The 27,091-nt window shown below is 38.8% G+C and overlaps 1 protein-coding gene across 4 annotated transcripts in view; it reads right to left on the reverse strand.

Moving 5' to 3' along the window:
* The window catches only part of SPTB (spectrin beta, erythrocytic), a 183,302-nt gene that overhangs the window by 144,222 nt on the left and 11,989 nt on the right, over nucleotides 1–27,091 (reverse strand). Inside the window, exon 1 of one of the 4 annotated variants that reach the window (XM_056810896.1) lies at nucleotides 3,781–4,193. The exons of the other annotated variants lie outside the window; for them this stretch is intronic. The gene's annotated coding sequence lies outside the window, so the exon portion shown is untranslated. Of the gene's footprint in view, nucleotides 1–3,780; nucleotides 4,194–27,091 lie in introns of those variants that run through there. 4 annotated transcript variants of the gene reach the window in all.

The raw sequence follows: 27,091 nt of genomic DNA on the forward strand, positions 1-27,091 counted from the left end.
CAACAATTCTGTAAGGTAAGTGCTAATTATTATCACCATTTTATAGATGAAGAAACTCAGGCTGACATAGGTTTGATGATTTGACCAGAGCTCCTAATTGTCTGAAATAGGATTTGAACTCAAGATCTTCCTGATTAATCTGGCACTCTATCCCCTTCACCATCTAGCTCTCTCTCTCTCTCTCTCTCTCTCTCTCTCTCTCTCTCTCTCTCTCTCTCTCCTCCCTCCCTCTTTCACACACACACAGAGTAAATCTCAGTATTATATTCATAAGTTTGTGGTTCTGTCCCTCAGAAGAGGAAAAACTGGAAAGTGGGTGCTCATTTCCCCATTTGGCAACCTCCATTGTTATTAATACCCTCTCACATATTTCTCCAACACCCCCACACCTCCTGCTACCTCCCACTACTTACCACCTCCTTCCCCATGGCCATTGTCCCTCATTAAAATATTCCCAGAATATGCCCCCCAAGTAATGTTTGACATTTTTCTGCCCTTCTCTGCCTGCCCCTGCCCCAAAACTAAATTTATTCAACATGGGACCTCAATGATCCACGTGAACATGCACAAGTGGGTGCTAATTTCATTCCTCCCACGTATCATGTACATTTTAACAATGACTTTTGGAAATACAGCACCATAACACAAAGAAGTGACACTGATGGGGATGATTTCAGGCCATAGGGGAATAGATTTGGGGTCAAAGAGACTTCAAATCATGCAAGGTAGGCAAATATCTACTCTACATATAGTTTTGCATTTGCCCACTAGACAGTATGGTGAGAAAACTTTTGCCCTTGCCTTGCAATGTGGAGAAATAAGGCATCAGGTTGGAGAGAATGACCTGCCCAAGGTCACAGCATGACAAGGAGGAGCAAGCCAACATGAAAATCTAGATTTCCGGCTTCCTGAGGCTGAGTGATCAACATAGCATATGTTTGCATCACTCAGCCACATTTCCAGTCTTTCAAATAAGAATCTTGAATGATTTGTCAAACACACACTGGCATCTGGTAAATATGAGAACATGAATTAAGCACTTCTCTATAATGGCTGCAGAGATCGTCACTGAATTCTCTGAGGAAAAAAAAATTCAACTTTGTCTGGGAGTTCTACTGTCCCTTCCAAGAGGACATCATTCATCTCTTTCCCTTCTAGCCAGTCAAATATACCTAAGGACTAAAAGAGTTTTCATAATTAGCTGAGGTTCCTTCAGAATAGGAGCTATTTTTTTTTTTTGATTCAGAGACCCCTTTGGCAATCTGGTGAAACTTATGGACCCCTTCTCAGAATACTGTTTTCATTCCTAGCTGTGTGACCCTAGGCAAGTCACTTAACCTCAATTGTCTAACCCTTGCCATTCTCCTGTCTTAGAATGATATTAAGTCAGAGGGTAAGGGTTAAAAATAATAATATTTTCAAGTAACTGGAGGAAATACTAAATTTCAGTTAGGGGATAGTGAAAATTAAAATGTAATGCTTTCTCCATCCAAGTTCACAAATCTCCTGAAATCTATCCTTACAACAGTAGACCCTGGGTTAGGAAACCCTTTTCAGAAGGAAGCCAAATAGAGTTCCATCAACAGTTCCATCTTGATCCACATGTAAGACACTGAATGTTTAAAAGGAAAAAAAAAACCTACCTAGAGGAATGCTTCTGGAAAATATAAAAAGGAATAAAATTTGAGTTTCAAAGTATAAAAGTTTATTTTTGAAACACTTTTTAAATACTTTGGGAAATTGATACAGGGTATCCTGAACAAAACATGGTCACATACCCACAACTATTAACTTTGGGTAGATACCCAAGATTTTGGAGGGAAAACAAGAGAACCTGATATATGTCAGAAAAAAGGAGGGTCCAGTTAATGAAAGAAAAATCTTTGGCCTCTCCAAGGAGTACCCCTGTTACAGATCAAGGGTGACTGACATGGAACAAAGTTCTGAAAAATGAAGGGAGGGGAGGGAAGTTAACTTGTGTCTTTTTCCAAAGAAGAAATAACACTAGTAGGATGGAAAAACTTCTCTCCTCTGCCATTTATTATTTGTTGAATATATAAAGCATAAGATACAGACCCTTCCTATGAGAACCTTACAATCAAGTATGAAGTTTGAAAGAATGGAAAGAACTCTTGCTCTGCTCTCTTCACAACAGTGAGTAAGATTTGAACTGCCCCCTAGCCAAATCATTCCTCCCTACAAGTTCCATGACCATGGACAATCCATTTAACTGTTGAGCCTCAGTTTCCACAACTGTAAAGTGAGGATAACATCTATAGTACCTGCCATGTATATAGTTGTTAAAAAGCTCAGATGAGTTCCCAAAAGATCTAAAGCACTTCATAAACTTTAAAGCAACATATGAATTACAATTGTCAGTCATTATTATCATTACTTACAAATCTTTTTTTATAAGTGGGACAGAAAAGACTCAAAGAATTGGATACTTAAAAGCAGTTTTTAAATCATCCATGAAAACCTATAATAAGTACAAATAATGCACTGCTGTATCAGGCAGAAAAAAAAATAAATGTAACAGGAAAGAAAGATGATCCAAATTAAAAGACAGATGAGACATTCTAAAGGCACAGTTAACCCACGCTCTGAGTTTTAGAAGTACAAGTAAGCCAAGACACTAAACATGCATCCCAAATCTACCTTTTCCCTGAACATCTCAAAGCACTTTTTCAATAAAAAGATATATCTTCATATTACAGATGAAGATGCAAGCATGCCATAGATAGGATAACTTTATCAAAGAAAGGCCAATGACTAAGTTAAGACAAAGATTTCTCATTCTCGACTTTTTCCTATGAACTCTCTTTAGCTCAGTACTTTTATACTTAGAATATAGAATGTTAGAACTGGAAGGGACCTAATCTGAGATTATATAGTCCCCATTTCTCACTGAAGAAACGTGGAAACTAAAGCCCAAAGAAGTTAAGTGACTTCTCTATGGAAAAAGACTGCCAGTGACTGGACTTGAAATAGGGTTCCTGGAAGAGGATTTTCCAAGGTGCAGCAACTTGATAACACTCTTACTCTGTCCGTTAAATAACGCGGCAAATGTTATCATTCAAATGCAGTCTGGAAAAGACTGGCATTAGTTCTGAAAACTGCAAGTAAACTACTCAGAACTGTCCAGCCTTAGAATTTGTGAACTTCTTACTCTAATTAGGATGAGCTGCCTATAGTAACTATTACTATATTCCTTTCTTAAAGAAATTGATTCCAAATAACCCTACAATTGCCAAAAACCTACTATTCTGTTAGCCATCATGGGAGGAAAAATAAGTGAGTGAATGTAAGTGTGTGAGGCTGGAGGGCATGTGGAACATGTCAGTATGGGTCATTTGAAAGATACAGAGGGGCAGCTAAATGGCTTGTGGATAGAGTGCCAGACCTGGAATCAGGTGGACCTGGTTTTTTAATCTGGCCTTAGATATCCTAGGCAAGTCATTTAACCCCAATTGTCTGGCCCTTGCCACTCTGAGAATGAATACCAAGACCAAAGGTAAGAGTTTGAAAATCTTATTCCCTGTGATAGAAGAGGAAATTGGGCAGAGCAGAGAAAGAACTCTTTCCATTCTTTCTTTCTTTTTTAAAAAAGCTCTTTTCTTTCTTAGAATCATGGAGCCACCTAGCTGCCCTCTCTTGTCGTTCTTTCAAATCATATATTTAAAAAATAAAGATATAGAGAAGTGAATGTTTATAGCTAAACAAACAAAACTAAAAATGTCAATAAGCAATCCAAATTTTTATTTTCTCTAAAACTCTTACCTCCCATTTTCTAATCAACACTATGTATTGATTCCAAGGCCAAAGAGCTGAAAGATCTAGGCAATGGTGGTTAAGTGATTTGTCCAGGGTCACACAGCTAGAAAGTCTCTGAGGTCAGATTTGAATCGGAGCTCTGGGTCTGGTTCTTAATCCACCGAGCCATCTTACTGCCCCCAGCAATCCAAATTCATTAAAATGCTCGGCTTTTCCCAGGTAATGATAATAATAGCCCTTCTTTCATTCAGCAAACCAAAGAATAGTCTGCCCAGAAAGATGTAGCAGCAAATTGTTGATCAGGATGAGACCAGAATTGTTATCAGCATACTCTGGAGCCACTAGACACTTCATAGGACAAAGTGTCCTTCTGACTTTGTTGTTCAGAAACCCCAGAGTCAATACCAAATCAAGACTATTCTCCTTTGGCTCAAGTCCCTTTGATATCTTTGAAATGGGTATAAAAATGCTAGCTTTTGAAAATAAAAAAAAATTATCATTTTCAATATGTAAATTCCTAACAAGGATCTCTCCACACATTACCTACTTTTCCCTTTGGAGTTCTAGTTTATTAGAAAGAAAAGAAAGTCCTTTAAGTTAATTGTAAGCATTACCAAACATTTGGTCTCTGAGGTCCATTTCAATTCTATATCCAAGGTTCCATGACATCAAGTTCTCTATGGTGCTCAAACATATACTTTATATAATAATATTGTTGTTACAGTTTTGCAAAAAGATGGTGCTTCTATTCCCTTCCTCACTCCCAAAGGAGAAGGAAAAATGTATTTCATTCCATTTGGAATTAAATGTTTGAACTTTTATCTCAATCCTTTACAGAACATAAAAATCACTCTACTTTTCTCATTCTTACTTGGGCTGCAGTCACCTCTTCCTTTTTATTTGCTTTTTTGTTAAAATTTAATATTTTTAATCAGCAAAAATCTACTTTTTCTCTCCCAAAAGTTCCCTCAGCTCTTTTGTCCATAACTCTTACTATTAGAAAAAAAGGCAGTGGGGGAATATCCTGTTAGCAGTGAGTACTACTTAAAGGTTTGCTCCAAAGTGGCTTCTCCCCTCCGGACAAATGCCATCAGATCTGCAGGTCATCCTGAGAATTTTGGACACTGATGGCTCGGCATGCTTGCTGGACTATGTAAATGCTAACCTTGTGGGTTTCAGCCACACATACCACAAGAGCTATTTGGCAGTTTCTGAAGTTACAGGGAAAGCAACATTTAAGAGATCCTTTGATCGCCTTTCCTGCTCACCAGTACTACTTCCCATGATGAACTCAGTATTTACGCCCTGCTTCTGTAACAGAGCTATAACTAGTACATTTTGCATTTGAGGCAAGCAGTAAAAACTTAAGACAAATTAAGTTGTAAGAAGCCAGGGAAACAGCAGAGTTAGGTATGATGTGCAGCTTACCTGGGTAATAACCACTGGAGGACTGAAAGCTAGCACCTGGTGACACCCAGTTTTATCTTTTTAAGATATTTTAACAATTACATGTAATAATAGTTTTCCACATAAGTTTTCTGAAGTTATATAACCCAAATTGTCTCCCTCCCTCCTTTCTCTGCCCCTTCCTGGAGATGGTAAGCAATTTGATCATCATGTAAAACCTATCTCTATATTGTTCTTTGTTCTAAGTGAATATTCATCTAAAACTGTAGCCCCCAGTAATGAAAGTAGGTCCCAATAAAATCAGAGCCATCAGCTAGGAATCACCAGACACATAGTCTGCTCTCCAGCATGAGAAAAGCAAACTTTTCCCCCTCCCCAAATACTAGATGTCCTGCCAAGAAAATTACTGAAGCAAGAAGGAGTTCTATGAGAAGAACATACAGTATTGGGTCATATGTTGACATGCTGACGTGATTTATTGTCCTATAGAAAACACTGCTTAGAGCCACTAAGGCAATCTAAGAGAATACTCATATAAAACCAAAACTCCAAAATAAAAACCCAAATAAACTAAAGAGAAAAATAATATGCTTTGATCTGCATTCCAACACCATCAGTTCTTTCTCTGGAGGTGGTTAGCCTTCTTTCTTATAGATCCCTCAGAATTGTCCTGGATCATTACATTGCAGAGAGTAGCCAAGTCTTTCACAGTTGATCATCCCACAATATTGTTGTTACTGTGTACAGTTCTTTTGGGTATAGTATCCAATTTTAAATAATTATTCTTGATTAGGTATTAAGGTAAGTTATTGCTCCTGAGATCAGGGGTCTGGCTGAAAGTGCTATCAGCTTCAAAATTCCAACATCCAAGATGCAGAGACCCAGTTGCTTCACCCTAGTTATAGCCTGGTCTGAAAACTGGTTCTCTAAGCCACTACCACTTCCAGCCACCCCATCCAATTAGTGTTCTATAATCAAATCAATATACTATGAGTTCTTACAATAATGAAGTCCATCTAAGCCTCAAAACTTTATCTGAAGGGTCATAGCTACAATGAGTGAAGAACAGCTATGTCTAAGATATTTAAGATAACACTAGAATCCCACTGTAAGGAAGGTAGAAAGGAAAAACCAACATTTTGTTTTTCTTGTGCAATTAACTCTTCACTCTCTGTAGGTAAATTATCCATCTACTTTGTACTATAGCCATTCCTCATTAAACAATTCAATTCACTGCCATCCAGGCTGCTGGACTCTAAATCACAATAGGTTAATAATCTATGGGAAGATTAGAAGATTTGGGGTCAGATACAATATGGGGAATGGTGTGCCTGACTAGAATCCAAAAGAAAACATTTGTGGGCTATCTTTTTTGTCATTTAAATGTACAAACTTCTCTCTTCCATTATTTCAGTTAAATGAGATATGACCATATAACTTTTGAATTAATTTCTCTCTCAGCACTAAACTGCAATATTACAACAGTTCATTGATTCAGATTAATGTTTAAGAAGATCTTTAATGGGGAACACTACCTGTCATCCTTTTATTTAGTCCTCCTATGTGTCATAGGTACTTTCCTCTAATTTATCCACATATGCAAAAAATGCTAATTTCTAAAATAAACCAAGACTATATTTACAAGATTCTAACCTAATCCAACTCCATCTATATTGGGTAGACTTCTGGTCTCTTCTTTGTCTATGACTACAAACGTAATTTTAGGGATTGAAAGGAAAATTAAATTCTCAAGTATCATTTAAGGCACTGGGTCAACCCAGAAATAAGACTCCTGATTCTCCAGTTTGTTTCTCTTATTGACACCTATTCATTAAGTTCTAACTATATTGTATGGTGCTAGACAAAAGACAAAAAAAAATGTCCTCAAGAAACTAGCATAAACACTGGACAATACTTACTCTCTTTAAGAGACATGATGCTGCAAGTCAGATGGCTTAGATGGAGAGCCAGGGCTAGAAATGAGAACCTCAGACATTTCCTTGCTATGTGACCTTGGACAAGTTACTTAGCCCCTTTTGCTTAGTTCTTACTGCTCTTCTGCCTTGGAACTGATACTTAGTATTGATGATTCTAAGACAGAAGGTAAGGAAGAAAAAAAGATAAAGAGAGAGGAGAGAAGGGAAGAGAGGAGGGAGGGAGAAAGAAAGGAAGGGAGGGAGGGAGGGAGAGAGAGAGAGAGAAGAGGGAATGGAAAAAGAAAGGGAAAGAAAGGGAAAGAAAGGGAAAGAAAGGGAAAGAAAGAAAGGGAAAGAAAGAAAGAAAGAAAGAAAGAAAGAAAGAAAGAAAGAAAGAAAGAAAGAAAGAAAGAAAGAAAGAAAGAAAGAAAGAAAGAAAGAAAGAAAGAAAGAAAGAAAGAAAGAAAGAAAGAAAGGAAGGAAGGAAGGAAGGAAGGAAGGAAGGAAGGAAGGAAGGAAGGAAGGAAGGAAGGAAGGAAGGAAGGAAGAAAGGAAGAAAGGAAGAAAGGAAGAAAGGAAGAAAGGAAGAAAGGAAGAAAGAAAGAAAGAAAGAAAGAAAGAAAGAAAGAAAGGAAGGAAGGAAGGAAGGAAGGAAGGAAGGAAGGAAGGAAGGAAGGAAGGAAGGAAGGAAGGAAGGAAGGAAGGAAGGAAGGAAGGAAGGAAGGAAGGAAGGAAGGAAGGAAGACAAGAAAGAAAAAGGGAGGCAGGGAGGAAGGAAGGGGAGGGAGGGAGGGAAGGAGAGAGAGGGAGAGATAGAGAGAGAGAGGGAGAGAAAGAGAGAGAGAGAGAGAGAGAGAGAGAGAGAGAGAGAGAGAGAGAGAGAGAGAGAGAGAGAGAGAATTCTTCATTAGAATACAAAAGATACACTAATTTTAAAAGGTACAAATTAATCCATTTCACAGACCTGGCTGAGAACTTTCAACTATCATAGGCTTCTCCTTCATGACCCCATTATCTTAGTTTGGCAGAACTGCTCTGCTCCCCCCTCCCCCCATTTATCTCTTTGTACTCTATACAGCTGGCTACACCCAACTGCATATGAATACTCTTATCAGAAATATCCACTTAACAAGTGTTAGGCGGAATTACCCTGAACAGAGGCAGCTGCTTAACTCATCAAGCAAACTAGGCTAGGCAAATCCATATAAGTGGTCACATAACATGTACCACTGCACACGCACACATACATACACACAAAACACGTGCTCCTGTCTCTGTCCTTTCCACTCCACTCCCCACCAGTGACACAATAGCAAGGCTGTACAATTTTGGGAATTTAAACACAAAAAGCTATGGTTCTGGACTCCCCTTTAGCCAATCCCTTAACCCTAACTGCAACTTCACATAGTGCAGAAAATCATGAGGACAAAACAAATTGCTGCCCACAAAAGGTCATAGCATTTTCAAACTTTTGCTGTTGCTGCTCAATTGTTTCAGTCATATCTAATTGTTCAGGACTCCATTGGGAGTTTTCTTTGGCAAAAATACTGGGGTGGTTTGCCATTTCCTTCTGCAGCTCATTTTACAGATGAGGAAATTGAGGCAAAGAGGGTTTGGATTAAGTGACTTGACCAGTGTTGGTTGAACTCAGGACTTTCTGACTCCAGACCCAGAGCTCTATCCACTGAACCACCTAGTTACTACTTTCAAATGTGAAGTTCAGAGAGTTCTGATGTTTCTACAAGGAACGAATAAATATCTGAAAATCATTGGATTCCCTCTATGACACTGGTATCAAATTATATAGATACAGTAAAAACAAATGGGTTATACTATATATAATAATGTTGGGGGGGGATGATTTGATGCACAAATATACCAGAATCTATGTCATGTGCTAGAATTTTACTGTATTCATTTATGAGCTAACAAAATTATTTTTGGATCATTTCTATTTTTTAAAAATACAGATGCCATCTCATTAAATATATCATGATGACAAGTTTCCCCACACATACAATGTTAATGTGATTTTTTTTTATCCATCACTTTTTTTGGACATAAATAAACAGCCTGTGATGGTTGGAGAAATTTTCTAAGGACTGCCTACTTCAAAAAAAGAAAAAAGATTGAAAACCACAGCTATCAAGTCCCCTAGTGTCATGCGAAATGCCAAATGCCTACAGAAACGCAAGCTAACTTGCACGTATCAACTTTTGTGATCAAAGTGAAAACAGAGAACTCCTGAGTTGTGGTAACTTGATTACAATTCATAAGGATGACTGGAATTCCCTACTCTCAACACGGAGAAGCCTGATCTCAATGTGAGAACCAAGGCCAAAAGGTTATTAGAAACCTTGCCCAACATATGTAGCTGTGGAAAACAGTGTGCCACAGAGCAAAGGACACTGGCTGTGAAGTCAAAGGACCTGCATTCAAATCCTGCCTCTGACCTTGGACAAGTCACTTAATTTCCCTGGGCCTCAGTTTCCTCATTTGTAAAATGAGAACATTAAACTATAGATGGCCTTTGAGGACTCTTCGAGCTTTCCATGAGGCTTCTAGGTCTACAACTATGAAACTAACTTTCAATGCCTCCCTTTTGCGTTTAGGATAAGACACATTCCTCAGCCTCACATTTAAAAACCTACAACAATTTAGCCTAACTCTTTTCCCAGTTTTATTCCATTTTATGCCATTTTGTGAATTCTGTTCTAATCAAACAGGACTACTGGCTACACCCAATATACTGTTCCATCTCCCAACAAAGGTCCTTTTCATGAACATCTTTTTTTTTTTTTTAACCCTCACCTTCCGTTTTGAAATTAATACTGCATATTGGCTCCAAGGCAGAAGAGTGGTAAGGGTTAGGCAATGGGGGTTAAGTGACTTGCCCAGGGTCACACAGCTGGGAAGTGTCTGTGGCCAGATTTGAACCCAGGACCTCCCATCTCTAGTCCTAATTCTCAATCCACTGAGCTACCCTGTTGTCCCCTCTTGAACATCTTGAATGCACTCTCTCCTCACATTAGATTCTCTCATTTTCATCAAAGGGCAGCACAGGTGATCCTATCATCACTAGGCTTTTCCTGATTCCTCCCAGTTATTAGCACTCTTCTTCTTGAAATTGCTTTGTAAATATTTTGGTTTCATTTGTGTGTGTTATGTTGTATCATCCTCAGCAGAATGGAAGCTCCAGGAAGGTAAGATTTATTTTCTTTTCATCTTTGTGTCACTAACACCCAACACAATGTTTTGCAGATAAAGTACTTACTAAACATTTATTGGGAGTGAATCAAAACCTCCCTTTATGGCTAGCACTGCAGTTTTAATAAAGTTTAACAGTTAAATGGAAAATTAATTTCTAATTAGCTGGTTTCTTGCCTGCTCAGAAGTTATGACAACAGGGAAGCCATACCTGTGAACAGGCAACTTGGGAATCTATTGGTATATCTACTCTAAAAGTGTACTAAACAAGGGCAGCTAGGTAGGTCAGTGGATGAAGAGCCAGGGATAGAGGCACGAGGTTCTGGGTTCTAATCTGGCCTCAGATACTTCCTAGCTATGTGACCCTGGCAAGTCATATAACCCTCATTGCCTAGTCCTTACTACTCTTTTATGTCAATACACAGTAAAGACTTAAGAATAAAATTTTTAAAAATTAAAAAATATATATGTTTGCTCCACCAGGAAAGAATGCAACAAAAACTCATGCCTTTCCAGGCAAAGCAGAAAAAAAGAGCCTGTATGAATAATCTGATCATAGAACAGGGAGCAGGGTTCTTCCTCATCCAAAGATACCAGTTAGCAAGCTTCCATTCCTCTTTTGTATTAATGGAGGACCTACCTATCACCCTCAGCACCTCTAAAGTTATTACTTAGCACTTGTAAAAGATGCTTTATTTGTGTGTTGATGTCACCTCACGCACCTGTGATTTCCTCGGTTTTCACAAGCTAAGCAGCCCCAATCCTGGTCATTATTAGGTTGACAGCCCATTTGACAAAGATACCAGGAAATGGTCCTAGAGTTTCACCAGAGAGCATCAAGCCTTTAAACAGAGTTCACTATTCTGCCTGCGGTTCCCCCTCCTGAAGAAAACACTACATAAAGTCAAATTCTGACTATACAAAAAACATTAAAACATTAAAGGACCTTAAATTCTACACAAACAAGGACTAATATGTAGAGCATGTCACAGTTCTCACACTAGAAGAATCCAAGTGTTGTTATTCCAAAGATCCCCCACTTTGGGATTTCCAGTGACTGAAAAATGGTCATTCAGTATTTAGCAAACTAGGAAAAACCTATCAAGAACTGGAAGACTGGAAGCTTAAAAGTCCTAATCTCTCTCTCTCAAGCGTCAATGATAATGATGGAGAAACTCAACTGAGAGAGCCATTACGACTTTCCCTGGGTCAAACAGTCATAACACCTTATAACTTCACAAAGGCTTTTCTTACCAATAATTCCATGAAGTAGGTCATGGAAGTATTGTTATCCATATCCTACAGATGAAGAAACAGATGCAAAAGTGCAAAGAATTAAGACTTGAACACAAGACTCCTCTTGACTGTGAGTTCATTTTTTTCTCACTACACTAAATTACGTAGCATTGCATCACAGTTCTTGAATGTTCTATTCCTAACAGTGTTTTTGTTTTATCAGTGACATCATTACACATTTTAAATATTCATCATCATTGATTAATGAGTACTATCTCTATGCTGACGATCCTCGAATTTACCTTTTCTGCCCCAATCTTTTTTTTGACCTCCAATCTCACATCTCTAACTGCCTTTCAGACATTTCGTACTGGATGTCCAGTAGACATCTTAAACTTGGTATGTCCAAAGAAGAACTCATTATCTTTCCTTCTAAACCCTCCCCTTGATCTTCCCTGTTGCTGGTGAGGGCAGCATTATCCTCCCAGTCCCCAACACTCACAAGCTAGGAGTTATCCTCAATTCTTCACTATCTCTCGCCCCTCCATCCCCATTCATATCCCCTCTTGCCAGTGCCTGTCTCTCAAATACACCCCCTTCTTTAACGCTGCCACCCCTCTAGTCCAGACCCTCATCCCCTCATGCCTGGATTACTGTAATAGCTTGCTGGTGAGTCTACCTTGGGTCTCTCCCCTCTCCATTTCATCTTCCATTCAACCACCAAAGTACAGATCTGATCATATCACCTTCCCTACTCAATAAACTCCAGTAGCTTCTTATTTCCTCCAGAAACAAATGCAGAATATTCCACTCAGCATTCAAAGCCCTTTACGACCTCATCACTTCCTATCTTTCCAGCTTTCCTACATCTTACTCCTAATACTACGAATACTCTTCAGTCCAGTTACACTGACAAGCAAGATACTTCCTTTCTCAACTCTGGGCATTTCTCTGGCCTGGAACACTCTCCCTCCTCAACTCCAACAACTGACCTCCTGGTTTCCTTTACGATACAACTAAAATCCCAATTTCTATAGGAAGTCATCTCTATTACCTCTTAATACCAGCCTTTCCCTCTGAGATTATTTCCTATTTATCCTGAATATAGCTCACTTTCTATATATTTCTTTGCATAGAGTCTCCCTTGTTAGCTATAAGCTACTTGAGGGCAAGAACTGCCTTTCCATAATTTTTGTATCACCAGAATTTAGCAAAGGGCCTAGCACACAGTAGGACTAAATATTGATTGACTGATGGAGTATAAACAGAGAATTTATTAGACACCTATGTACAAAACATTTTGCAAAAGGCTAATAAATATAATATAGTCATTGCCTTCAAAATGTTTACAATCTAGGCAGGCAGGTCACAAATGAATAAAATAGCTAATGTTAGTTCAGCAAGGTCTTTGATTCCTAATATTGTACTTTTTAAAATTAAGTACCGTATAAGTGGTATAAGAATTTAATGGCTACAAATGAATTCATCTATTGAGAACAATATTTTAATTATTCTACTTATTTCAACATTTTACAAATTTCGTGCTTTCATATCAGTTGGTATACAATCTTTATCAATGGAAATTGTAACCCCTTGGTATATCAGTAGACAGTTTAATGAATTGTTGCTGCCAAAAGATAAAATCACTACCAGGCTAGCTCTTGGGTGAGCAGTCTCTCCAAACTTAACTCAGCTAGTTTTTCTACCAATTCTCTATGCCAGTGAATCACAAATCTATTTCCTAACCCTACTTATATCACCCAAAATACTTCAAAATAAGTGAGACTAGGGGTAGCTAGTTAGCTCAGTAGACTGAGAGCCAGGCCTAGAGATGGGAGGTCCTGGGTTCAAATCTGCCCTCAGATACTTTCGAGCTATGTGACCCTGGGATATCTGATACATCTGATTAGAAACATTGATACATCTGATTAGAAACATTGATACATCTGATTAGAAACATTGACATCTTATTAGAAACATTGACATCTGATTAGAAACACTGGTCCCATTTCTCATCAAGAGCTGGGCACAATGGCCAAAACCAACCTGGATACATGAATTTTGTTCTGTTCTGGTCTTTTTCCTCTAAGTACATTAGCTGTGGCATACTTCCCTAATGAACTCCATCCTACTTACTTATGTTCAGAGGGGCATAGATTTAAAGCTATGAAGAACCTTAATGATTATATAATTCCAAATTCCTAACATTACAAATGAGATGCCCTGAAATCTAGAAATGTTAACTGACTTGGCCAAGGTCACACAGGCAGCAAATAAGAGAAGTGAGACTCAGACTCAGGCACATTAAATCCATACCCAACACTCTCCCTCCTGTACCAGAGATCCTCTCTCCAACTTTTTCAAGAGTCATTTCTAATTTTTAAAAAGTTCCTCTAAATGTTAGCTTTTTCCATCAGGGAATCTTCTTCAGACTTAATAAGAATGCTTTCTATTCCATCATCCAAATCACTTATCAAAATGTGAAACTGTAAAGGATATATTTCTCTCTCTCTCTCTCTCTCTCTCTCTCTCTCTCTCTCTCTCTCTCTCTCTCTCTCTCTCTCTCTCTCTCTCTCTCTCTCTCTCTCTCCCCCCCACCCCAACCTTCCTCCCTCTCATTTTAAAGCATCTCTCAAGGGCAGCTAAACTCTCCAGGAGCACATACAGTTACCACACTAGATCAGTATAGGGATAAAATCTAATTATGACTGTAGAGTTAGAGGTATCCAACACACAGTCCATTATCCCATGTGGCTCGCAATTCTCCTGAGTGTGACTAGAACCAGATTAAATGTGTAATTGGTTAACATTTAAAAATATATAATAAAACATAGATAATGTTAATATGTGGTTTTCTAAGTCAATATGCAGCAGCCTGAAGATATCCTTAAAGACAATATAGTGGCCCCCATTTCTATTTGTTTGCCACCACTGCTGTAGAGCAGCAGAATCATAGAATGATAGCCCTAAGGTTGTAAAGAACTCAGAGGCTAGTCTAATTCCACCCAGTTCCTCTAACTTCAGATGCAGAATTCTTTTCATTTATAATCCAAGTTTAGCCCCTCCACTACCCCTTGACTGAACTTTTCCACCTCCATTCCAGCCACATTTTAATGCTAGAAATGTCTCCAATCTTGTAGTCTCTTTCTTACTCCAATTGGCCAATTTCCCTCTGAAACTTCCATTTGAGAAGTACCCAAGTCAACTACTATTCTGGCTCAGTTCATCCTGACTCAACAGATTTTCCTATTTCCCACTCCCCCAACCCCTAATTTTTATTTCCTTTCAATGTGATATCTTCTCCTAAAGGGCAGGCATTGTCTTTCTTTTTACTTATATTTATAGCACTTAGTGCTTGCTTAATAAATGCCTAAATCTACTCTACATTGTGTTATGTTAGAGGTATAAAGGATTTTAGAGATTATCTAGTCTAATTTCCAGATGATTAAAATCTAAACTGAGGCCCAAATAACTGTTTTATCTAAAGTCAACCAGCTAGTAAGCGGCAGAGTCATGAGAGGATATGAATCCAGGTCTCCTGGTTCCTAGAGTCCAGCAGTCTATCACCTATATTTAATCTATCATTGGTGGCCAAGAGAAGGAAAAAGGGGAGAAAAGGAAGGTTGTGTGGGTCCCCTGTACCAGTAGAACAGCAAGTACAACTGTATTTGCAAAGATAGTTACTACTCTCTCCAAACCCTTCAGTCTTGTGGATTTTTAAGGATCCTATGTTCTTGGAGCTCTCTTATGAAAGACTTTTTAAAAAATCAGTAGCCCATTTAGTCCCTTCCTCTATCAGAAAATAAAATCCCCCAAAAAAAGTTTAACGAAATCTCTCAGGATTCTACCCTCCCATTCCGGTATCCAAGAAAAATCAAAATGCTAGTAAACCATTGCTTACACACATATCCCAAGCTCTCTAATATGGTCTTCCCTGGATTCATGCACTCCACATCCCTCAATAAACTAATGCCCACCAAAAACTTGTCTTTACTCTACAAAGGAGGTTAGATTTGTGGGAAAAACCCAACCTCTTTAGTATTTTTGCATAAAAGGTCCTTGACCTCACTCCCCCTGCTCCTTTCATTGTCTAAAACCAAAGTGATCCTAGGTCAAATTATGGGGCATTTTTGCCACCCTTGACTTCTGCTCTCTGAGCCCTTTTCCTTCTTCCATGGCTTCCTCTCCCTAACCCATTTAACCCAGAGTCTAGTGTTATCCTATAAGTCATCTTCTGTTATCCTCACCTCTTCATAACCAAAGGAAAATATCTCATAAAATCACACTTAAATTATCAAATGACCTTTAAGCAGAAAACATAGTCAATAGATGCTATTTCCCCTCCTCAGAACAAGAGGTTACAGCATTATCTTTTCTGCCCTTCGGTACTAACATCAAAACCTTTCCCTGAAATACACATGATATGATTTGACTATTATTACCCACCATTGGACTCCTTCAACTTAGTTTTGGGGTGGAAAAGGAGGCAGGCAGATTCTTTCTCTGTTGGTCTGAGAAGAGTTTGCTTTAAATAATTTTATCATCCTATAACTAAAGTGATTTTTAATTGTATTTTATAGTCTACAAGTGTTCTGATCCCAAATCTGAATCACTGGACTAGTCTGAGTAAGGCCTGGCCCAGAATATCACATAAGAGAGGAGACAGATTTCAAGAATATTGGGGGGGGGGGAGAAGAACTGACAAGACTTGACAACTGAATAGATATGGGGAATGAGAGAGGAAAGGGTCAAAAATGACCTTGATATATGAACTTGGGTAACTTGGAGGTACATAATACCCTCAAAAGAAATAGGAATTTATGGCAATTCTTTTTGTGGTAGTGAAGAATTGGAAAAGAGGGGATGCCTATCTATCAATTGAGGAATGGCTGAACAAATTACATTATATGAATAGAAGGAATATTATTATGCTATAAGAAATGATGAAGGGGGTGTGTTTAGGAAAACTTGAGAAGACATGAATTGATGCAAAGCAAAGAGAGTCAAATTAGGAGAACAATCCACACAGTAACAGTGTGAAGAGTGTGAAGATCATTATTCATTCTTCATTTTCCAAGAGGACCAGTGACATCACATGTCCTGATTTGCTCATGAATTAGATTTGCATGAGGCGGAGTTGTGCAAGTTGTCAACTTTACTTTCTTCCAGAGTCATGGAAGTTCAATGGCACGACAAAAGTCAGTATGACTGGCAATGATCTGGGATGCAGTGGATGACCTTGGCTTTCACTATGAAGATAATCAACTGTGAAAGACTTAGTAACTGATCAATACAATGATCAACCACATTGCCAAAGGATTGATGATGCAGACACAGAACTGATAGTATACAAATTGAAACATATTTTCCCATCTTTCTTTTCTTTTTTCTTTTTAACATAACTAATACAGAAATATGTTTGCCTTCTTAATGAATGGGGGAAGGGTAGAAGGAGGAAGAATTTGAAAATAAAACTAAAAATAATTTTTAAAATTGAAATAAGAAAACAAATAGGGAAGTTTAAAGAGCAGATTGGTTTGGGGGGGAGGGAAAATAATAAGGTGTTTTGGTCATATTGTGTTTGAGCTACTTACAGACAGATCATTCTTGATGATATGATACCACAGAGGAGAGATCCCAAAGGGCAGGCATTCTTCCCCCAACCTATTGCTTCCCATTCAATCTTTTCTTGGCAAGACTGCAAAGCTGGGCCTGACCAGGGGGGTGGCATCAGGAGAAACAGACACACTGGCAAGGCACCTGTTCAGTGTTACACTCAGACACACAGAGGGCAGGGACACAGAAAGCAATGCTATGAAAACACTGGCCACAGACCAGGCTCTGACCTGACAAACTGGATACCTAGCAGATGGTACTAATACAGGCAGCCCAGTTGGCCTTGCATCATCTAGTACCCAATTGAGGAAGCAGAGAGGAGAGGGGAAAGAGATGGAGGAAGGAAGCAAAGAAAAGGAAAATTCAGATTGAAATAAGCTATATGGATAATCCAATGAAGGTGAACATAATGGCATAGTCCCCACTAAGTGAAAACTTAAAAAATCCAGTTTAGTTGCAAAGGATTAGAAATGGAGGAAGGGAGATAATATTACCAGGTATCTTCCTTATATCAGACAAAATTGTCCTAATAGTCATTTTTCCTCTGATTTTGTCACTTTTCTCAATAGCAAAGTCAGGAAAGATAGCATTTTTGACTTTTCAAAAAAAAAAACCCAACTCATTCAAAACCACACCACCTGAGAAAAAGAACATGCCATGGAAGAAAGAAAAATTCCATCACAAAATTCTTTCCTTTTCACTTCCTTGGATCATCCAATATTTTCACGTGAATCCCCTGACCTTGTTGCTAGCAGCTAACTGGCCATTTCTCAAAGGGTTTTCTTTAAGCAAGCTAAGTAACAAAATAAAAACCCCAGGAAACTGGTAGGGCTCTGTTAATAACTCCTGTGGCCCTGGACAAAGTCACTCCTCTCCTATCAAAATATTTCTCTTCTACTATAAAGTGAGGTGGCAGTAGTGCCCAGCCCACCTCTCTGAGTCTACACATAAGGATTAGCTAAGAATAACAATAGCAAACTTGGAGAACTGAAAAGCAAAATGTTCACTAATCACCTCCCTAGGCAGAATGCTCCATCTAGAGCACCACAGTGAATAAAGATTTGCAGGCTTTAGAAATTGAATTAAGGAGCAAAATACTTAGGAACTTAAAAGTGTGTTGGTACTGGGATTTGAAATTGCATTTATTTTAAGATGGTACTCTGATGGGCTCTGCTTATGAGGTAGATATTTTCTCTCATTAACTAACTTGCTCAGTGGCATCCGAAAAACAAATCTCCCCCAGCTCCAAGAGAATTTGCTAAGGGTCCTTCAGAGACCTTGAGGAACACTGTCCCTATAGAATGCTAGTTGTAGTTTGGCCATTAATGTACCATATAACATTGGACAAGCCAATCTGTGTTCAAGATACAAAGTTTTAAACTATCCAATTTTTCCCCCTTGTCAAAATAATACTATTCTGCCTGCAGTACAATGGATAGAGTGATGGGCTTGAAATCAGGAAGACTGAAAGTCAAATCTACTCTTAGACACTTATTTGCTAACTGTGTGATCTAAGGAGTCACTTAACCACTATCTACCTCAGTTTTCTCATCTGTAAAATGGGGATAATAAGAGCACTTACTTCCCTCAGTTGTCATAAGGACAAAATCAGATATTTATAAAATGCTTTATAAACCTTCAACTGTTATCATCATTATTACTATGAATATTATTACCTTTACAGGGTTTCCTGAAACCTGTGTAAGAGAATAGAAAAACTGCCCAGGAGGAAGCTTTTAGCCCTTTACTAAGTCATTTAAGAACATTACATGTGGAGATATCAAATACAACTTGCCCTTAACAAGCAATCGGCATTCACAGAATGATGTAAAAGAAAGAGTATTCTACTGGGAGACAATATCTGGCTTCAAGTTTTGGCTGCACAACCATGTTACCTTGGGTAAATCGCTTAATCTCTCCAAATCTCAGTTTTCTCACTTTTGAGATAAGGGATCTGAACTAGATGATCTCTAGGTCTCATCTGGCTAGGCTTGAAGTTCTGTTTCTGTGAGATTTTAAAAGTGAAGTTAACACATAGACTCATTGAAGCCCACATTCATATACTGAGTTGGACCCTAGAAATATCTTGGTCTGTTTTTGTGACAATAAGTCATCCACAAAGAGCATCATGGCCTAATTCCCAGCATAACAATACCAGGGACTCTAGAATGACCACAAGTGAAGCTATAAAAGAAACTCATATTTTTCAGTAAAAAAACAAAACCCCCAAGATACCCCCAACTTTTTAAAAGCTAGAAAGAGACCTCAAAGGTTATCCAAGTTCATTTTTTATTCTTACAGTTTAGGAAACTGAGGTTTGGAGGGGTTAAGTTAAGGGGTAGGCATCAAATCACATACAAATCTACTTGTTGACCAAAAAAACCTAATAAGCCAAAAGCTAAGTTTCCTGATTGCCCAAACCATGTCCTTTCTATGATGCCTGGTTGATTCTCTGAGTATTCTTTGTCTTTGTCTTAGACGTAGAGAGAAACAGCATGGAATATTAGAACAAGCTCTAGATTGAGCCCTAATCGAAGCTTTTTCTAACTTGTATGGCTTTGGGCGATTCAACTGAACTCTCTGGGCCTCAAATGAATTTCTGCAAACCAGAGAACTGAACTAGATGATTTTTGGTCATCTCTCCAATGCAACATTGTATTGTATCAGGTTTTCTGATATCGTGTACATCCATTGACCTAGAAACACGCATCAAGTTTTAATGCAATAAATTTTAAGAACATATACAAATTCATGTACTGCCATTTTCTTATTGAATACAATAACAAATGAGCCATTTTTACAGAGAATTTTGTTGTTGTTGTTGTAACACAAAAGTTTTCACTGTAAATGCCATTTGTTGAAACAAGATTTTGTCCAAATGAGATTTTGCTCCTTTGTGTCTTTCTATCTCCAGTGCTTAGGATAGTGCCTGGAACACAGTAAACATTTAATAAATATTTATTGACTGGCTACTGACTAAGTATGAGTCCCAGAAACAGAATGGGACCAAAAAGACAAATGGTGCATCTTAATAACATTTTCAAGAGTAGATAGCTGGAACCAACAAAACAGGCATAACGAAAGTCTCTTACTGGAAATGTATGAACTTCTTACGTGAGCTAAAAATTAGCTATTATGCAGTAAACTAAAGTGTCGAACCAAGTTGGGGAAAAGGAGGCAGGAAGCAATGTTGAGCCCATTTTTATTTAAAACCCTCGGTGGAAAGAAGCAAAGGAACATAGCAGCGTATTTAATGCACTTTACAGATGAGACTGAATGCAAAGCATTCAGATACCAGAAAGGACACCACCAACACCAACACCACGTAGAGAGACTGGAAACATGAGAGGGAATAAAATGAGATCAAAGAGAGCTCACAGGCTTAGGGGTGGGAGGACTTGTTGGGGGAGGGGGAGAAATAGAGCATCCAAGACAGATAAGTGATGGGAGGGAGCTGCCTGGAAAGCACTAAAAAGACCTAAGAAAGCCAGAGGGAATCTCGCAATAAGATACTGCATCAATTTAGAAAAGGGGTGGGGAGGATGAGAAATAAAAGCCAATGCTATTTTGAGCCAAGTATGCCTCAGTATCAAAAAGATGGTGATTGGGGCCGGGCCTAGGAGGAGGGGCCAGCTTGGCCACAGCTGTGGAATTGGACTAAGTGTCTGGTTGCTACTCCAGGCTCCCAGGAAATGTCTTTCCCTATCCAATCTGGCTGTAAGGGAGGCTACCCAAGAGGATTTGAAGAAGGAAGGCTTGCAGATTGGCTTTCCACTTCCCCAATCACTCTGGTCTCAAATATAAAATTGGTCTCTCCTCCCTCCCCCTCTTATCACCTCCACCTGAGTAGGCCACTGCCATTAATACCAAAAGGAGAGTTCAGCAAGAATACTAAATGAGTTTCCATCTTTTCCCCAAAAAGGGAAGTAGTCCTGGCATAATATCAGCAACATTTCCCCCCTCCCCAGCCAAACACCACCAACAACCAGAACCCATTTTGCACACTCCTGCCATGTAAGAAAATCCCAGAAAAAAAAATCTCACACTACCCACCAAGGCTGGTCCTTGTGCTTCTCAGTCTTTCCCAGGAAGATGGCTTGGGGTAGGAGGTGCTTGACTTCCTAGCTAACAACTCTCTTGTTCATTAACACTATCCGGGCAGGAGGAAATCCTCCAATGACATGAACCAGCCAGAGAAAAAGCATTCACACCCAAAGAGCTTTCAGGAAACAAGATCCTTCCCTTATCCTTATCAACCACAAGATTCATCTTACACCAACTCACTGAAAGCACCTCTTTGTTTCCCAGGAAGTTTTCTCCACATTCTTTTCAGGCTTCTGCAGGACATCCAATTGCCCCTCAAATTCTTCCCCTTCACCAAAGGGGTTCCCAACATGGACCATCTTCTCCCTCCTTTGTTTAAAGACACAAAATTTAATATTATAGAAATGCCTCCAGAGAAAAATGAAGAATGTAAAAATGATTGAATTTTTAAGCCAATAAGGCAGAGTCTGCTCCAGGTCTGGTCATGGGTTCAAAGATGGTGCCATCTCACAGCCTGCTGCTAAAAGAATATTCGGAGGAGTCCATCAAGATTGCCAATTTTCTCCCTGAAAGTACTTCATCAGTCTCCATACCCTTTGCTTTCATCCATCTGGTAGCCCACCAACATTTGAAAAGTTACAGTTTGGACTATAATGAGTTACAGAGACACTACCATACCTTCTTGTGCCATAGCATTCACAAAAATAATTTTTTCCACTCCCACCAATTCGGAAGTCCATAATTAGTAAGCAGAAGACAAATTGGGCCTCAGAACTCTTATTCCCATTGAACAGTGTGACCTTGACAAAAATCATTCTCTCAATGCCTGTGTAAATCAGATATGAGAACATCTACTACCAACCACTCTATTGGAAAGGTTTCAGAGGAGACCAGATGATGTCTGCACAGTGCCATCATTATACTGTATTTATGGAATACTGATCTTCAAGAAGGTTAAATGATTTAAGAAGTTTCACATTTAAAATAAAAGCTATTTTTATCTTAGCTTCCTTCTAAGGAGGAACTTTTTAGTGGTCAAGTTTTTTCTCCATGCAAGTGCTGAAGGGCAGTTGGTGACAAAGGATTAGACTGTAAATTTTCCAATTCCTACCACAAAAGACAATTCACTAGGTTAGTGGAAGGAAAACAGATGTCAGAACACTTGGGTTCACATTCTGGGTCTACCACTAACTAACTGTATGAACTTGGGCAAGTCAGTTACCCTCTGAGCTTCAGCTCTCTTATCTGTTTTGAACTGGACAAGATAGTTTCTAAAGTTCCTTCTGACTCCAAATCTATGATCTTTAGAGTTCACTATTGATCTCCTAACCCTTTTTCAGTAGGCTACACAATTTTCACAGATATTTACTGAGAGAAAAACTAAAGCAAGAATCAAATTTACCCTAGTTTACATGCCAGAAGTCCAAATACTACTTGCTTATGAGCTATACTAAGTAGTTCACACACTCCTTTAGGAAATCGGTAGTGAGTCCTCTGCAAAACAAAGATTATACTTGTCCTTTTTTTCCTCTCTTGGGTTAGGAACACCTTGCAGAGAATCCCTGCCCCCTGCAATTTTTTTTCCCTGAGTAACAACTTTACAAAGTATTGTAAATGTTTTCTGGATCAAGAGCAGAGTGAACATCTAGATAGCCTGATACATTAAAGGCATGTTACTGAGTTACCACCCCCTCCTATGAATCATTCTCACAAAATGAGTTCCACAAAGAACTTATAGCTGAACTTGACTGGCCAGAGATCTTTTCTGGTCCCACAATCAAAATGAATTTATCCAGTTTCTGAAATGCAAATTATATGGCTTAGCCTGAGAAATGAAATTCTCTATAATTCCTTCCAAATTGACAGTCTTCTTACATGCCAAGAGTAATAAATAAGGGCATTCCCTATTCCAAGGTTACAACCCTATTTCTTCATGCCCATATATATCAAAAGCTTCCAACTGGTCTAGAAACTTCCTTATATCTGAAAATCACTCTGTGGCATGATCATGATATAAGGGAAAGAACATTGACTTTGAGGGTTACAGGATCTGGGTTCAAAGTACTTTGACTCTACGTATTAGGCAAGTCTCTTCTTTCTGATCTCAATGAGGGATTTGGCCAAAATCGCCTCTGATGTCCCCTTCTAACTCTCAGTTTATGAAACTAAGAAACAAAGACTAGGTATGATCTCATAAGCTGAAGCCCTGATTCTAAAGGGAAAGAGAGAGAGACAGAGAGCAAGAGAGACAGACAGACACATAGAGAGACATACACACACACACACACACACACACACACACACACACAGAGGATAGTAGATATTTCCTAGATGTAAAAGAAACGATTCTCCCCCAAAATGTGTGGGACCTGGTTATATAAGTAGAAATAATCAATACACTGTTTGAAAAAAGAGTATTTTACAAAGATGCCCATTTCATTCTAGAAGCTTTACAACCTTGCTTACACTGGGACACACAAACACATACTCAGCACTAGCTAAAGGAATATCTGTGTACTGTTAGCTTTTGATGACCTCCTTATAAGCTCAGGGTTCTGTTGCCATCCTTTTCCTCTTCCTTGCTAAGTCCCATTACTTTCCTAATACTCAGATCCATTTCTCAGGGCTAAACCTTGTCCCTCATGCCTGGAATGCTCTCCTTCTACATCTCTACGTCCTGGCTTCTTTCAAGTCTCAGATTAAAAACTCACCTTCTGCTAAAAGCCTTTCCCAATTATTAATTCTAATGCCTGACTGCCCTATCTTTCTACTTCCTTTTTCCCCTTTATTTTCTTCCTTCTTCTCTCCCTCGTGCCTTCCTTTCTTTCTTTCCTTTTTTCTTTTCTTCCCTTCCTCCTGCCCCCCCCCCTTTCCTCCCTTTATTTCCTTTCCCTTAACTTCCCTCTTAGAATCAATACTATGGTAGAAAAGTGGTAAAGGCTAAGAATTGGAGATTAAGTAACTTGCCCAGAATCACACAACTAGAAAGTGTCAAAGGCCAAATTTGAACCCAGGACCTCCTGTCTCTAGGCTTGGCTCTCAATCCACTGAGCTACCTAAGTGCCCCAATGCTAATGCCTTTTATCTACCTCTATATATCTTGCATGAACATAGTTGTTTGCATGTGGACTCCTCTCCTGAAATGTGAGCTTGTTGAGGGCAAGGGCTATTTCCCCCTTTCTTTAAATTCCCAGAACTTGGGATGTTGCCTGTCATATCTTAAACCCTTAATAAATGTTTGCTTCCTGACTGACCTTATCTTCTTCCTTTCCTTATCCCTTCTCAATACTTTCCCAAGGGCCTCTGAGGTCCCTTTCAAAGCCAAGAGCAGAATCCCCAACTCCTACACATATCTAAAGAAGCCTAATGGCCTCATTCTGGCTACCCCAGGAAGCTAAACAAGAGTTTCTGTCAATCATTGGGCAGAGAAAAGGGGTGAAAGAGAGGAAAAAGGTTGGATTGCAGTGGGAGTGTGTGCATGAGAGAGAGTTTTGTTGAAGAAACAAAAGATACTGAAAGGCCTGAGTAAGCGGTATCCTAAGCCCTATCACTGGTGAAACCAACTTTTGTAAGGTTGGAAAAGAGAACAAGGGCATGAAGAAATAAACCAATGCTTCCTCTGACCATTTACAAACTGTTTTCTCAAAACACATTAAGGAAAATATAAGTGAAATATGTTTCTAAAAAAATCTGTACATGGGGATTTTGTAGGTTTACTTTCTCTGAACCCCATGTTTTTTGCCACTATATTGAAATAACTGGAGGGGGGGGGGTAATCACCCTGGAACACCCAGTACAAGAGCATTTCATTCCAGGGGTTACTCTGAAATGCTCATTGGAAAATCAGGTGGAAGGATCTCAGGCTGGGTGTAGATAATTAACTATTTTAGGATATAGCTTTTATTATCAGCCATGACCTAATGTTGATAATTTTTTAAAATAGCACTTACCTTCCATCTTAGAGTCAATATGGTGTTTTAGTTCCTAGGCAGAAGAATGGTAAAGTCTAGCCAATGGGGGTTAAGTAATTTGCCAAGGGTCACACAGTTATGAAGTGTCTAAGACCACATTTGAACCCAGGACCTCTCGTTGGTAGGCCTGGCTTTCAATCCACTGAGCCCCCTATGTGCTTTTTTTTAAATCCTAAAACAAACCCCCCAAATCAAGTAATATTGATGAAAGAGGATTTAGCTACACAAAGACCCAAAAGGTTGACCCCCCCCAAAAAACTAAATGCAAATCTCAGTACAGAATCTCCTAACTTCTTGTGGAAATTTCTTTTTAAATCTTCTATAAGAAAAGTAGTTTAGAGATAGTCTTAGTCCTATACATTTTTGGAAGTTTATCAGCATAAAAATTTTGTCCAAAGTAGAACCCAGAAACTTTCACAATTAACAACTCCAGTCTGACTCAAAGAACATAAGGTACAAAATATGAGTACAAGGTATAATATAAATGGGAACATACTGATTGCTATGCTGATAATATCCAAACCAATAAAAATAAAGTTTAAAAGCCATCTAAAAATAAAAGCAAATTCTGTGATATTTACCTTTACCCTTACAAGGATAGATTTTTAATTAAAAAACAAACAAGAATTACTAAGTGCCTAGTATGTGCCAAGAATTGTGCTAAGTGCTGAAGAATACATCAACATTTATTAAGGACCTATTATGCTACAGGTATTAAGCTTAGCAGAAGAATTATAAAGAAAGGCAAAGTAGAGCATCGAGGTGACTCAGTGGACAGAATACCAGATGCCTGGAGATGAGAGGTCTTGGGTTCAAATCTGCCCTCAGACTCTTCTTAGTTGCATGATCCTGGACAAGTCACTTAACCACTAATTGCCTAGCCTTTACCCCTCTTCTGTCTTGGAACCAATACTTAGAGAGAAGGAAAGGGTTTAAAAAAAAAAACAAAGAAAGACAAAATTGACCCAGCAACACCACTACTAGATCCGTATCCCCAAGAGATCAAAGATAGGGGAAAGGATCTACTTGTGCAAAACCATTTAAAGAAGCTCTTTTTGTGGTAGCAAAGAATTGGGAATTGACAGAATGACCATCAACAGGGAATGGCTGAAAAAATTGTGGCATGTGATTATAAGGGGAAACTATTATGCCATAAGAAATGATGAACAGGATGATCACAAAAAAAGAAACCTGCTAAGACTTAAAAGAAGTGATGAAAAGTGAAGTAAGCAGAACCAGGAGAATACAGCACACAGTAACAACAATAATGTACGATGATCAAATGGGAATGGCTTACCCCTTTCCTACAGAATTCCAAGAGATTCAAGGCTTTGTATCACCATAGAATGAATCAATGGAATCTGACTACAGATTGAAGCATATCATTCTTCACTTTATTTCCTTCATGAAGTTTCCCCTAGTATAAATAGTATGTGTCCTCTTTCACAACATTACAAACATGGATTGCACATGTACAGCCTATGTCATATCACTTGCCATCTTGGGGAGGAGGAAAAAAAGAGGAGAAGGAGAGAACATAAATGGAAAAAATGTCAGGAAATAATTATTAAAACCATATTGACATGTAATCAGGGGAAAAAACAACAACAAAGAAAGGCAAAAAACAATCCCTGCCCTTAACGTGCTCACAATCTAACAAAGGAGACAGCATAGAAACAAGTTATCTAAAGGCTATAATGGAATAATAAAGAGGGAAGGCCCTAGCATTAAAGGGGTTCAAAAAAGGATTTTTATACTAGGTTGGATTTTAGCTAGAACATGAAAGCCAGGAAACCAGGAGGCAGCAATGAAGCAAGAGAGAATTACAAAGATGAAAGATTGGTAGGGATGATGAATGGAGTCAGAATATGGAGGAACTGTGAGGAGCAGCAAGGAGGCCAGTGTATCTGGACTGCAGAG

This window comes from Monodelphis domestica, chromosome 1 (assembly GCF_027887165.1).
Source record: "Monodelphis domestica isolate mMonDom1 chromosome 1, mMonDom1.pri, whole genome shotgun sequence".
NCBI lineage: Eukaryota > Metazoa > Chordata > Mammalia > Didelphimorphia > Didelphidae > Monodelphis > Monodelphis domestica.